This window comes from Pipistrellus hanaki (genome assembly GCF_964339955.1).
Source record: "Pipistrellus hanaki genome assembly, chromosome: 9".
Classification (NCBI taxonomy): Eukaryota; Metazoa; Chordata; class Mammalia; order Chiroptera; family Vespertilionidae; genus Pipistrellus; species Pipistrellus hanaki.
The window spans coordinates 68,242,138-68,255,822 of record NC_140511.1 but is presented as its reverse complement, the minus strand read 5'-3'; the positions used below and the strand labels follow the sequence as shown (position 1 = coordinate 68,255,822).

Sequence of the window (13,685 nt, the reverse complement as noted above, 5' to 3'; positions counted from 1 at the left end):
ACAGAGGAGGGCCCGAGGTTAAACGTCTCAGTGAAGTCATGTGTCAGGGGCGTGAGGCTGTGGCAGCAGTACAGAGATGCAAAGATAAGTCCCGAGATCTGGCCTCTTGCAATCAAGTCTTTGCATCTGGTTCAGGGTCAGCCCCTCCCTGCTGCACCCCCTTCAGGGGTCTCTATTCTCCGCCACAATCTAATAGCAGCCCGGGAGGGGAACCCCTGGCTTTCAGCAGGTACCCCCAGGACATCAGGAGCAGGCCCGGATGGAGAGGGTCACTGCCCCCAACCCTGCAGTTGGATCTCGGTGGGGCAACGTCAAGTTCCCTGGAATAAATACCCCAGGTCTAGCGTGCCACTCTGCCCACTTCCACAGCGGACGTGGGTCCATCCGCAGAGAGGGGAGGAGCGCAGGGGGCGAAGGAAGAGGAGAAGGGCCGAAGTTGGCCCCAGTGCCCCCCAGAGCAAGGCCTGGCTGCTGGCCTGAAGGCGGAGACCGCGGGCGGGAGGCGGGAGGAGACAAGTGTTCTCGCGGCCGCAGAGGCAGTAGTGGCGGCGGCGGCGGCGACTGGAGCCTGAGAGGGAGGAGGTTCGGGAGGGAGCGCGGGAGAGGGAGGAGGGAGGGACGGAGCGGTGGTTGGGAGGTGGGGCCGGCGGACGGGCGGGCGGGCGCGCGAGTGCCTGCAGCTGCCGCCGGCATCTCGGGGGCTCCAGGCTGCGGGGCGGACGCAGCGCGGGGCGATCCACAGCGGAGCCGCGCGAGGCCGCCCGAGCCCCGAGCCCCGAGCCCGAGCCCCGAGCCCCGAGCGAGCGCAGCCGCCGTCGCCTGCAGCCAGCGGGTCCCGGGACCGGCCGCCGCCGGGAAGGCAGCCCGAGCCGGCAAGTTGAAAGCGCGCTGATCCGCCCGGGAAAGTTTCCCCGCGGCCGCCGGCGGGATCGGCGCGGGTCCGGCCGCTGCAGCGGAAAGGTAGGGGGCTCCACACCTCCTTTGGCTCCGTGCGCCCCGCCGCTGCGCCCCAGGACTTGGAGACGCCACGCGCGCTCCCCCCGGGGACACTGTTGGGCATGGTGGGTGGGGTAGGGGTGCCATCCGGGGTACCCCAGGACGGCCCGGGGAAGCTCTGGAGCCAAGTTTTACTTAAACCAGAACGGGGAGGAGGAAGGGGATACGTGTTCGTGTTCTAATTCCTGCTCCAAATCCGCTGAGGGCCGGGGCGTCCCCGCGGACAGGTGCAGCGCCAGTCGGCTCTGGGAGCTCTGGGTGGGTGCGTGGGGGTTGGCGGAGGGTGGCAGGTGTGGTTACAAGGTTGGGGTCTCAGCGAGGGCTGCACCCCGAGGGAGGGTGCGCGCGCCACCCGACCCAATAGGACGGCAGGGTGAGGACTGGGGATGAGAAGCGGAGATCCGGGCTAGGAAGATCACTGGGCCTTAGGGGTCCTCCTAGCCCGGATCTCCGCTTCTCATCCCCAGACCTCACCCTGTGAGGCTGGGGTGCCACCCTTTCCTTCGGGGGTCCCTGGATCCCCTACACGGTGTGTGCGGTGTGTTGAAGCAGAGATTCTGTGTGGTTCTCGGTGGATCCGAAGCCCGGGTGTGTGCACATGGGGGAGGGGGGGGGTGTAGCGGGCGTCCGCTTAGAGCGGGCTGGCGGGCTCCAGTGGGTTCACGCCGGCTTTGGGACCCGGCTGGAGGGCGGTGAGTTAGCTGCCGCCAGGGGGCGCACTTCCCCGGCCGTTTCACCCATAGGAAGAAGGCCAGGGCTGGTTCCTTCCAGTCAATGCACTGAAATCCAGGACAGACAAACACAGACCCTCCAACACAAGAGGGGCCCCGCCCGGAGGACACCCCTCCGCACAGCCGGCCTGGGGGAGAGGGGAGTATGGGGCTGGGGTGCTTCCTGTGGAGCTGCACCGTGTGCTGGAAAGCCCTGCTGCTAGGGTGTCTTGGTGAATTAAAAAAGTCACCGCCAGAGAAACAAAAACTAGAGGAACTGTACATTAACAGCGAATTCGTGTGGAGAAAATGACTGGGGGGGGGGAGGATTAACTTTTTGAGGCTACTTTGGAGTCTGACCCCCCCCCGCCCCCCCCCCCCCCCCCCCCCCCCCCGCTCCCCGCCAAAAAAAAAAATCGCTGAATGCACCATCACCCTTTCTGTGAAAGTTGCATCTTTGTTCCCTGAATCTGGCCAGGTCCCTGCCTGCTGTGCCTACCTGGGTGAGGCCTCCTGGCATATCACATCTCCTCCTAGGCACACTCTCTCTGGGCACAAATAAGCTGGGAGGCAAAGGTGGGGGTGTTGGGAGACCCTGTAGTTTTCTTGGCAGTCAACAAGAGCCCCTCCCCCTCCCATCTGTGGTCCATGGGCCACAGTCACCTGGTCATTGCACACTTATTGGTGGGCACCTGCTGTGTGTGCCCTGTCTAACCTCAGGGACCCTGTGCATTGAGTGCCCGTGTCCTTGCTGGCGCTGTGGCATCGGAGAAGAGTGTGTGTGCTCCATCGTGTGTAGGGCTGTTCGACATTGAAGGGACACGGAAGGGACACTGTTGCATCGTCGTTCTCTCTAACTCCCTCCCTCCTCCCTGTACCCCAAGTGAGTACAAATGAGCAAATCAAAGCCCGTGCAGTGGCCTCGCTGTGGTCAGCGGAAGTTTTCATCTTCCTCTTGGCTGGAAACTGCGAGCATCGGGCGGCCCCCCTCCCGTGCGTCCCCTGAGTCTCCTGCAGAGACGATGGAAGCGGGGAGGGTCCAGAAAGAGATCTGAGGTTCTTGCTGGCCGAGCAGCCCACCCATTGTTTTTGCTGGATGCTACCAACCTGCTCTGGGACAGAGCGGCCACAAGGAAGGATCAGCGTGATTTTTGTTTTGAGCAGAAGAGCAGGAGCAGAGACAGAGGAAAGGGCGGAGGAGCCGCTGTCGCTGAGGCTGGAGACAGTCTATGGGGCCAGAAAACAAAAGGGTTGTTTTGTTTTTTAGTGACTTGTTTTTCTGAGGAGGGAAGCCTGCTCAATTCAGCCAGCCCTGTCCTGTTCCACCCATTCTCTCTGCACTGCAACCCCCCCCTCCCCCCCCAAACTCCCATGTGCCCGAAGAGAAGAGGGAACTGAGACCCCCGGCTGCTGACTCGGAGATCTCTGATTCTGCAATTCTTCATGTTTTGGTCAGCTTGTGTCTTGGTCACCCCATCCCCAAAATACATTCACATGCCTGAGCCTTGGCGCTATCTTCATGCAACCCGTGGCTGAAATGGCAGTGCATCAGTGAAAGTTCCAGGGCACCTTCTAGAAGCAAAGTCCATCTGGAGTTGGAGTTAGGGCATCTTGGATTGGTCCAAAAAGTACCCCCCTGCCCCAATAAAAAAATTCTACATGACCTCTGAATGAGGTTTTGATGGTGTGAGGGATGGGCTGGAGGACAGGGTGCTGGGCAGGGACAGGTGTGCCAGGCGGTACCAAAGCAAGAGCTTGTGGCAGGGGTTTGTAGGAGGGTGTCAGGAAGGGAGCTGATTCTTCTGGGTCATCAGCGTGGCTTTGGGTGAGTCACTTCCCCTCTTGGACATGCTTTCTCAGCCTGTGACACGAGGGTGCTGGCCTAGGCCAGTCGTCGGCAACCTTATGAGCCAACAGAGCCGAATATCAACAGCACAACGATTGAAATTTCTTCTGAGAGACAGATTTTTTTAAACCTAAACTTCTTCTAACACCACTTCTTCAAAATAGACTCGCCCAGTCCATGGTAGTTAGGCCCCAGACTCAAGGGGCCAAAGAGCCACATGTGGCTTGAGAGCCGCAGTTTGCCGACCACGGGCCTAGGAGATCTGAGAGGCTTTGCAACTTGAGCTCAGAAGAGTCTAACCTCTCCGGGTGCTAGGCAGCCCTGCTCTGCCTTTGGTCCGGTGGAGGACACCTCTCCAGGCTGTCTTATCCCACCGTGCCCCTCCTCCCCAACACACACACACACACACACACACACACGCACGCACGCACGCACGCACACACACAGCACAGTGAGCCAGGCTCCTGGCCTCCATCAGTTTTCGGCAGGGGGGAATGTCAATGCCTGCTGGGAACCTGTATCTACCCTGCTTTTCTCCTGACGCCTGCCCAGGGTTCACTCTCTCCCCTTCCCTGGGAGGAGCAAATGGTGGTGGCTGGGCCGCCCCTTGTAGGGACCCCTCTCTTTCCAGAGAGCTGCTCGCTGCTGGCCTATTTCATCAGCCATTGAAAAGAAAATCAGGAACATTTGTTCAGACTCAGCTGGGACACTGCAAAGGGAGGGGCCTTGGAAACCAGCACTTTGCCCCCCCCCCCTCCCCCCTTCCCCGCTGTCCGGGAGCAGATGATGGGTTGAGCGGGTATTTCTGCAACCTGATGCCATTGAGCAAACCTGCCAGCTTGGGCTCCTCCTGCCACACAGGCTGGCACCTTGGACCCGCATCAGCGCTCCGATCGAAGGGGGGGGGGGGGGTAGCAGATAATGAAACACTTATTAAAATAAGAGAGTGGGATGAGGAGTCCCGGTGTTGGCAACGGGCAAAGCAGGCCTTTCATCTGGGCACCGCTCGTAAGATGCAACCCTCAGCCTTGACTGCTGCTGTAATTAGTGATTTAAACAACCAGGAGATGAGCAGAAACATGCTCACTGTGTGTGCCTGTGTGTACTAGTCAGTACTAAGAGGCAACAGGAGGGAGTGGGATGGTCCCTGAACCAGGAGCCAAGGAGATCTGTGTCCTAACCCTGGTTTTGTTACACATGGAGCTGTGTGGCCTGGAGTGAGTCGCCGCCCCTCTCTGTGCTTGTTTCTCTGTTTCTTTACAGGTAGGATTGTGTGGTGGTTAGGCTGCCCGAGTTGTTTGAATGCTGGCTTTCTCCTAGTTATTAGCTCTGCAGCCCTAGGCTGTTCAATCTCTGATGCCTTAGCTTTTTTATATGTAAAATGGGACTAATAACACCTTGGCAGATTGTTGCGAATAGCCAATGAGATGAAACATAAAAAAGCACTTAGCACAGTGACCGGAAGTGGCAAACGCTCAGCAGTCTCATTTTGTCATTATTATCATTATACAGTTACTGTGAAGTAGGAAGATCAACTTTGGTCCTTTCCAGCTCTGATCTTCTGGGGCACAGTGTGTGTGTGTGTGTGTGTGTGTGTGTGTGTGTGAGAGAGAGAGAGAGAGAGAGAGCGTGAGCGAGTGTGTTTTGGGGATAGAAGACATGGGCACATAAACTGCTTTTTGTTTTGTTCCCTCCCACCCTCCCTCTCTCCCTCTTTCTTTTTTCTTTCTTTCTTTCTTCCTTCCTTCCTTCCTTCCTTCCTTCCTTCCTTCCTTCCTTCCTTCCTTCCTTCCTTCCTTCCTTCCTTCCTTCCTTCCTTCTTCCCCTGCTTCATTGAGGACTCCTAAGTTACAGTGTTGTGAGTATTCTCACGATAGCCCTATCCCCATGGCAGGAAGCCCACTTCGACGTCACTGAAAATATCCCGGTTTCTGGCACTTGAGGGATGATATTTCATCAGCTCCTCTTTGCCCATCCTTTCTTTTCCACCCTTTGTTTCCCACCCTGAACCAGAGTACGAAGACCATGTGTGCAGATAATGAGTTTAAGCTGATAACAATCCCCCCACCCCCTTCACTCAAATAAAAGGCCGTCCTCTGGAAGACACTTTGCACTTTCAAGTAAATAATCTGGCTCCTCTGCTGGGTTGTGTTCTGTCTGGCTGGCCCTGCTTCTCTCCGTGTCCTGCCCCTGGGTCTGTTGCAGGGATGTGGGCCGGGCCAGGTTTCCAGGCTGAGATTCTGGGCTCTCTCAGCCCTGCTGGCTGGGGCGGTCTCCCCGGGGCTATCCCTCTGCTTGGTCCCCTCCGGCAGGGCTGGTGCTCTGAGCCTACCAGGGATGATCTTCATGGTGGCCGACACTTTGAGAGGCTCACCGGCAGCCAGGAGCTGGATAATGCTTTCTCTCACCTCAAGGTTGGCTCAGATATTGTTCCTGTTTTACAGAATAGAAAGTAAGGCTCAGAAAAATCAAGAGAGTAAGTAGTGGGACTGGGATGTGCTCCTAGGTTGGTTGGACTCCCCATTCTGTGCTCTAAGTCACTATGTGATCTTTCCTCTTATATTAAAACCTCCTGTGAGCCCCTAAACCCCAGGAAAGATATCAACCAGGCCCCCTCTCCCTGCTTTTGATCATCTTCCGGGCTCACAATGCCTTCCAAAAGTCCCTCTTTTCATCCTGCATCGATTGCTCAGTCATCCTGGGGACAGTGAGGGGTCGGAGTTTTTATTTTTTATTTTTTATTGTTGTTTTTTTTTCCCAAGTTTATTTCAGAGGAGAATGATCTTATTAAGCAACAAAAGGTTGTAATTTAAAGAGAATGTGTGCTGGAGTCACAAATCTGCATTTGAATCTGGTTTCTGCCACTCAGTGGCTATATGGCTCTGGTTTCCTTATCTGTGAAAATCAGAATAATAGCAACAATGATACTGTTAAGCCAAGTAACACTAGCTGCTGCAGCACATGACCCAAAACTATTCGTGGCTTACCCTGCAGGTTTGATTCTCGCTCCCTTTATTTGTCTAACATGGATCCTGGCTCCACGTGGTTACTCAGGGATCCAGGCTGATAGCCATCTTTGTAATTGCCCCTTCTAGATTCTGTGGCACCCGCAGGTATTGTGGAAGGGAAGAAGAGACATGGAAAAGCATACTTAATACTCAACTGCTTAGCCAGGAGGTGACACACATCACTTCAGCTCCAGTACCTTTGTTAGAATTGCCACCTGGCCCCCAACCAGCTGCAAGGGAGGCTGGGAATGGAAGAATAGTGGCTATTTGCTGAGCACAAACTCCCTGCATTTACATTTCCTGAATAGAGGATTAATTGAGATGATGTGATGCGCTGAAAGCTTCTTGCATACACAGTCCTTAAAACATGAAAGCTTTGCCTGGGGCTAATGTGGCTCAGTGGTTGAATACCAACCTATGAACCAGGAGATCATGGTTTGATTCCTGGTCAGGACACATGCCTGGGTTGTGAGCTCAGTCCCCAGTGGGGGGTATGCAGGGTATAGGATTGATGATTCTCTCTCATCATTGATGTTTCTATCTCTCTCTCTCCCTTCCTCCCTCTGAAATCAATAAAAAATACATAAGTATTTTTTAAAAAGAAAACATGGCAGCTTCCTTTCCCTAATAATCTCTGATGTATGTTGTTCTTTATAGATTGCAGACTGCTACATGGAAATGATCTTTATGTAAATGAGCAGATTATGATACACCGGAGGGAGAGGCTGCTCAGAGAGGCCAAGAAATGGCAAGTGAATGAATACACAGCAAGGGCCCTTGACCTTCAGCCCATTGTTACCACGGCCTTCTTTGGCTTCCTGAAATTTTCTGCTCAGAGGACTTCTTCCAGAAACCTCCAGAACCTCCTCCTCCTCCTCCTCCTCCTCCTCCTCCTTCTTCTTCTTCTTCTTCTTCTTCTTAATGTATTTTATTGCTTTTTTACAGAGAGGAAGGGAGAGGGATGGAAAGCCAGAAACATCGATCAGCTGCCTCCTGCACACCTCCTACTTGGGATGTGCCTGCAACCAAGGTACATGTCCTTGACCGGAATGAACCTGGAACCTTTCAGTCTGCAAGCCGACGCTCTATCCACTGAGCCAAACCAGTTAGGGCCCCAAACCTTCTTTTGCTCCCATTTTCATCGCCCCTACCCTAATGGTGTGGAGAAAGGGCTGGGGAGGGAAGGCTGCAGGAACTATCTAGAAGATGGGATAGAAGTGTATGTCATGAGGTGAGAGAAATCATAGGTTGAATATGCATAGGGAAAGACAGGAATTCAGACCTCACAAATACTGCTTTGGGAACTGTTGTGCTTTCAAGCTTTGGGGGTCCCCTCAAATGCCACACAAGGTTCCCTGTCAACCCATGCAGCCCCATGGGACTGGGCAGGGAAGAGAGGGGTCCCTATAAGGCTCTCCAGCCCTGTTTTCCTGTGGACAGTAAGATGGCCAGACCTAGGTTTGAATCCTGATTCTCCTACTTGCTCATCCCTCTGAGCCTCAGTGTTCTCCTCTGCCAAATGGGAAGAATATGGGAAAGCTGTAAAGCAAATCAAGTGCCTGGCACGTGGTAGTGTCAACATGCTTGTTTGTTTCTCCTCTCCCTCTCGAGTAAGAAGGAAGACACACCGTGGCCAGGGACCAGTGCTGAGGGGAGGCTGGAAGCGGCCCAGCACACCCACCCGTGCCGTTGAAGAGGCTCAGGGCTCCCATCCCCCATGGCCTCGGGCTGAGCTCTCACGTTGAACTAATAAGGCTTCTATTTGAAATGGGAGAAGAATTTGGAGCGCTGGCCCTTGGATTGAGGCCTGACTTTTCATGTCTAATTACCACTGCGGGCTCTGGGCCTTGGGGGCGGGGGGCTGCTGGGAGGCCCTCTCCCTAACGGCAGCTTCTCTGGCTGGGACAGATTGCAGTGCGCTTGCTTGCTGGCCAAGGGCGCCTCCGCCTCCTGGGGGTGTAGCCCCCTGCCACCTGGTGCCTGGCATGCAAGGGTCCCTCTAGCAGGGTAGGCAGGCCCAGGGCGCTCACCTGCTGCGGGGTCTTAGCCCCCATGAGCATGAAAAGCATGGAGAGGTTTTTGGGAGACGATGGTTCGAAGGTGGCCCATTGCCCCCTGGGTATGGTGGACAATTGTTCCAGGAGGCACTGCAGGGGGTGACCTTCCACTGACACTACCAAGATGCTGGAGAGGCACTGCTGACCCTGGCTTCTCTGAGGATCATGGGCAGGCACACAGGCCAGCCGGGCCTGTGAGTCCGCCACCACGGGGTCCCTGAAACACTCCTGCCCCAGACCTCAGCGCCTGCAGTCCTCAACCCTGAAACACCCGGGGCAGAGCTCCGGACCAGCCAGGAACCCTTTGGACAAGGCGGTGTATCGGTCTCGTAGCGCTGCTGTAACAAAGCTACACACTGGGGGTTCCGCACAGCAGACGTTCATTCCCTCACAGTCTGGAGGCCAGAAGTCCAAAACGAGGTGTTGGCAGGACTCGAGGGGAGGGTCTGTCCTGCTCCTTCCCAGCTCCGGTTGCTGTTTGCAGTCCTCGGCGTTCCTCAGCTTGTGGGCACACCAGTCTCTTCCTCTGGCATCACGTGGTGTTCCCCATGTCTGTCTCTCTGTCCTCTCACGAGGACATCAGTCCTATTGGATTAGGGCCTAATGATCTCATCTTAACTTGAGTCCATCTGCAAAGACCCTATTTCAAATAAGGTCCCATTCACGGGAACCGGGGGTCAGAACTTTCAACATGTCTTTTGGGGGCTCACAATCCAACTGATAACAGGTGGTACTGTTGTTGCCCGATCTTACAACCAAGAAAACCACCTCAAAGAGGTTAAATGATTTGCCCAAGTTCAACTGGTGATTGGTATAGTAATCTCTGTTCACTTCAGGGTTCTTAGCCATAACGTAGGGGTTTATACCCACCTTGTGGCTTAGTTATCGGCAACAAAGGAGGTGTTTGCATCCACCTGCCCTGCCCTCAGCTGAGCGTTTGTCAGATGCTGCTGTCTGCTGCCTTCCCTGCCTCCCGGCCTGGAAAGGTGCTAGATGTTCAATCTGGGCTCAGGAAACAGCAACGGATATGAATTGGAACCAGTTGCAGGTAGAACGTTTTCTAAGAAATAAGGATTTGTAATGACTTTATGACAGGCACCATTTACATTCTTCCCGCGTGTCTTTCTGGAGCCGCCTGCCATCTCCACCGCCTCTCAAGTTGAGAATTTCTGATTGAGACAAATCACTCTAGCTTGCTATTTGTCCTGGTTCACCTTTAGCACTGGAAATCACCGACACTTTGCAAGTTGGGCTTCTCTCTGCAGGGGCGGCATTTGGGCATCTCTGCCTAAGGGGGGGGCTGAGGAAGGAAACAGACAGCTCCCAGCTCCATCCCCAGGGGGCCCAGGAGGGGTTGGGGGCTCGGAGGTGAGGCTGAGAATTTAGACATGCAGCCTCGTCAGGCAGAGCAGGAGGAGGAGTGCGACTTCTTTTTTAAAAAATATTTTATTGATTTTTTTACAGAGAGGAAGGGAGAGAGATAGAGAGCTAGAAACATCAATGAGAGAGAAACATTGATCAGCTGCCTCTTGCACACCCCCTGCTGGGGATGTGCCCACAACCAATGTACATGCCCTTGGCCGGAATCGAACCTGGGACCTTTCAGTCCGCAGACCGACACTCTACCACTGAGCCAAACCAGTTTCGGCTGGAGTGCGACTTCTGAACATAACAGCCTGGGTTCACATCTCGTGTCAGCCCTGTATCTTGAACTCTGACAGGGTGCTTCTCTGTGCCACCATTTTACCTCATGGGGTTTTAGGAAGATAGAATAAGCGTAAAAGACACTTCAAAACTATTCAATGAATGTTAGAATCATTCTAATTGTTTTATTTATTCTCTGTTTCCTTCAATGGAATGAGGCAGAGGCCTGCCTGTATTGTGTCCATGGAACCTACAGGATGTAGCTCAGGGCTGGGGAACAGAGGCTCAGTTCATACATGCTGCGTGAACTAGTGAATGAATGATTCCATTCTTCAGAATAGCTTCTTTGGGATTTCATCCTTCCTGGCTGTGCATCGTTTCTTCCTCTTGTCTGGCGATACCACCGGAACCAACCCAGTGGGGAGTCCCAGGGCAAAGGGAAATCTTTGGGGCTGGGAGTGGGGGCAGCGCAGGCCTCCACATGGAGGAAGTACCAGCTGAAGCTGAGAGGATGAGGAGAAGCTGGGGAAGGGGAGCCTGGAAGGCTGTCACCCCAGGAAGCAGGCTATGTGGAGGCCCAGTGGGAAGAGCCACATTCACAGCGCGGGGCTTTCCTATGACTTCTGGGGGAACAGAAAAACGCGGCCAGCAGAAACAGTGCCCCCCACGCTGGCACCTGGGAGGGAGGTCGGTCCTTCTTCAGGTTACTACCTAACAGGTGGGCCTCGCTTGAGGCAGCCAGAGCTATAAAATGCCAGCTGGATCAGAGGGTCCTCGTTCAATTTGCAGATGGGTGAACTCTCAGATTCCCATTGACCCCCACTGCCTGAAAAATAAAATTCGATTTACAGAGGTTCGCCTCGCACACTGTGTCAGGGAAAACATCTGCTGTGTAATGTGAGCATGTTAGCCGCCTGGCTGGAAACCCTTCCGTGCATTCTCACTGGTGTTCAAAAGGCTTTCCCGAGGCCTCTGCCCTCCTTACCCCCATCCAAGCCTGCCTCCCTCGACTCAGGCCCACTTTGCTTCCTTCTCTTGCCCCCACCTTCCCAGGGCCACTCTATGTGCTCTCCCCAACATTTCCTGCAGTGCTTTTCCCTCCCTCTTAAGCTGACTGACTCCTCCTCCTCCTCCTCCTTTTGATCCCAGCCCTTGTATCACCTCCTCTGGGAAGTCGTCCTTGACTCCTGAGTGGGCCTGCAAATCCCCTGTTGACTGGGCTTGCTCCATACTCCCCTCCTTAATGAGCGGTCATTGACATGTGTGTGTGTGTGTGTGTGTGTGTGTGTGTGTGTGATTATTTCATGTCCGTCTCCCCCACTCTAGTGGAAGTCCCAGAGCCAGGGACCCTGTCTGTCCTCTCTCATCCAGGGGCCCCAGGAACCTGGCAGGGGCTCAGGAGCTGCCTCCTCTGCAGCCCAGTCATGGGCATGGCTAACATGTATTGGTCACTTGCAGTGTGTCAGGCGTGTACAAGTCTGATCTTAACCAGTAGGATGGCTCACAGCCCCAGCTCTACCACTCATCAGCTCCAAGGCCTTGGACAAGGCACACAGCCTCTCTGCGCCTCATGTTCTCATCCATAAAGTGGGACTAAAAATAATACGTAATATATTGAGCTGTGAGGATTAAATATTGTAACTTAACTCGTGTCAAATTTATTTTCTCACAGTGTTGGAGGCTAGAAGTTCATGATCAAGGTGCTAGCAAGTTTGGTTGCTTCTGAGGTCTCTCTCCTTGGCTTGCAGAGGACCGCCTTCCTGTTTTGTCTTCACGTGGTCTTTGTTCTGTTCATATTCATCCCTGATGCCTCCTGGCTGTCTAGGTCATCTCTTCTTATAAGGATGCTGGTCAGATTCGATTAGGGCCCTTCCTAAAGCCTTGTTTTAACTGAATCACCTCTTTAAAGACCCTCCCTCTAAATAATTCTATTTCGGAGGTGCTGGGATGAGGGCTTTAATGCATGAAATTTGGGGAAAACACAAATCAGCCTGTCAAGCCCTTTAACTTGGTACAATGACTATCCCCGTGTTATGGTTGAGGAAACTGGGGCACAGAGAGATTAAGTCACTTGCCTAAGGCCACACAACTGGTTACCAGAGTTGTAGCAATTCAAACCCAGGTGGTCTGAACCTCAGAGCCCAGTGCCAAGCCCAGTTTGTTCCTTGGCTTGTGCCAGTGGGACCCCAGGGCCTTCCCTGTGGGAGCCAGGTTGTGTCTTCACAGCGTTAGTGGCAAGGAAATCAGGATGCGGAGGGCTCAGAGGCCTCTCACTGGGCTCTTGTTTCCCTTCCAGCCCTGAACTCCTTGGTTAACAACTACCAAGCCTTTGAGGGCATGGGGACCTGCCTTCCTGCACTGGGGCTGAGAGGGAGGCCAGGATGGGGAGAGAGGAAGTGAGAGGGTACCAGGGGGGAGGGAGATGACCAGCTCCAGGATTTTCTCCCTCTGCCGTGGCCATTTACTTCATTCCCCAGGTCTCAGAAGCTCTTGGGAAAGAATTGTGCTTTAGTGGTCAAAGGCTTAGGAAGAAAATAATCAGGAAACATGGAAATAGAACAAGAGCCTATACAACGGAAACGAACTCTCCGTCTTCACGCGGTCTCCTCGCGCAGAGATAGCCAGCTCCCTGTCTCTCGGATTGTCCTCTGGGTAAACGGACGCGTGCGTGTGTGTGTGTGTGTGTGTGTGTGTGTGTGTGTGTGTGTGTGTGCAGCACCTTCATCTGACAGCTGGTGATGTTCTGCCCTCTGCTCCACCTCCTGCCTCTGGGTAAACGGACGCGTGCGTGTGTGTGTGTGTGTGTGTGTGTGCAGCACCTTCATCTGACAGCTGGTGATGTTCCGCCCTCTGCTCCACCTCCTGCACGTTTTCCCTGGTCTGGCATTAGCAATTCCACACCAGCCTTGTTTTGGTTGGTTATCTCCAAGAGCAGACCATGAGCAAGGATTTGGGTGCAAAGAGTCTAGATAGGAGGTTGGTCCCGGGGAGGTGAGTGGGGAGGTTGGTCCCTAAAGGAGGAAAGCCAATTGGCGGCACACTAATGAGCTGCCTACCTCTGTGGGCCACTGGGGTTCCTTCCCTCCCCCTGGGGACCCTCCCAGTGCTGGTGTGGAGCTCATGGGAGAGCCCTCCCAGTGAGTGGTCACCAACTTCCATCTCCCATGAGCCGAGGGCTGCTCCGGCACCCACCTGGATACTTCCAGTATGACTTCAGGCCAGTAGATGGAAGGGGGCTTGAATGCAGCTCCCATGTTTCCTGAGGCTGTGGGGGGCCCCCGGGGTGGACCGTGGGGCATGGGAGAGGCCCAGCTCAAGCATCTTGAACGCAGCACATCCTCCTGTGAGGGATGCCCAGTGTTCCTGAGTGGAGAACTGGGATGCTTTGCCGGGTTCCCCAGCGATGGACTGGAATGCCTTTCTC

General features: G+C 54.4%; 1 protein-coding gene across 3 annotated transcripts in view; it reads left to right on the top strand.

Moving 5' to 3' along the window:
• The first annotated feature begins 637 nt into the window (after positions 1–637).
• TSPAN18 (tetraspanin 18) overlaps positions 638–13,685 on the top strand; it is a 139,336-nt gene continuing 126,288 nt past the window's right edge. For all 3 annotated transcript variants that reach the window (XM_084894499.1, XM_084894496.1, XM_084894497.1), the window contains exon 1: positions 638–960. The gene's annotated coding sequence lies outside the window, so the exon portion shown is untranslated. The remainder of the gene's footprint in view (positions 961–13,685) is intronic.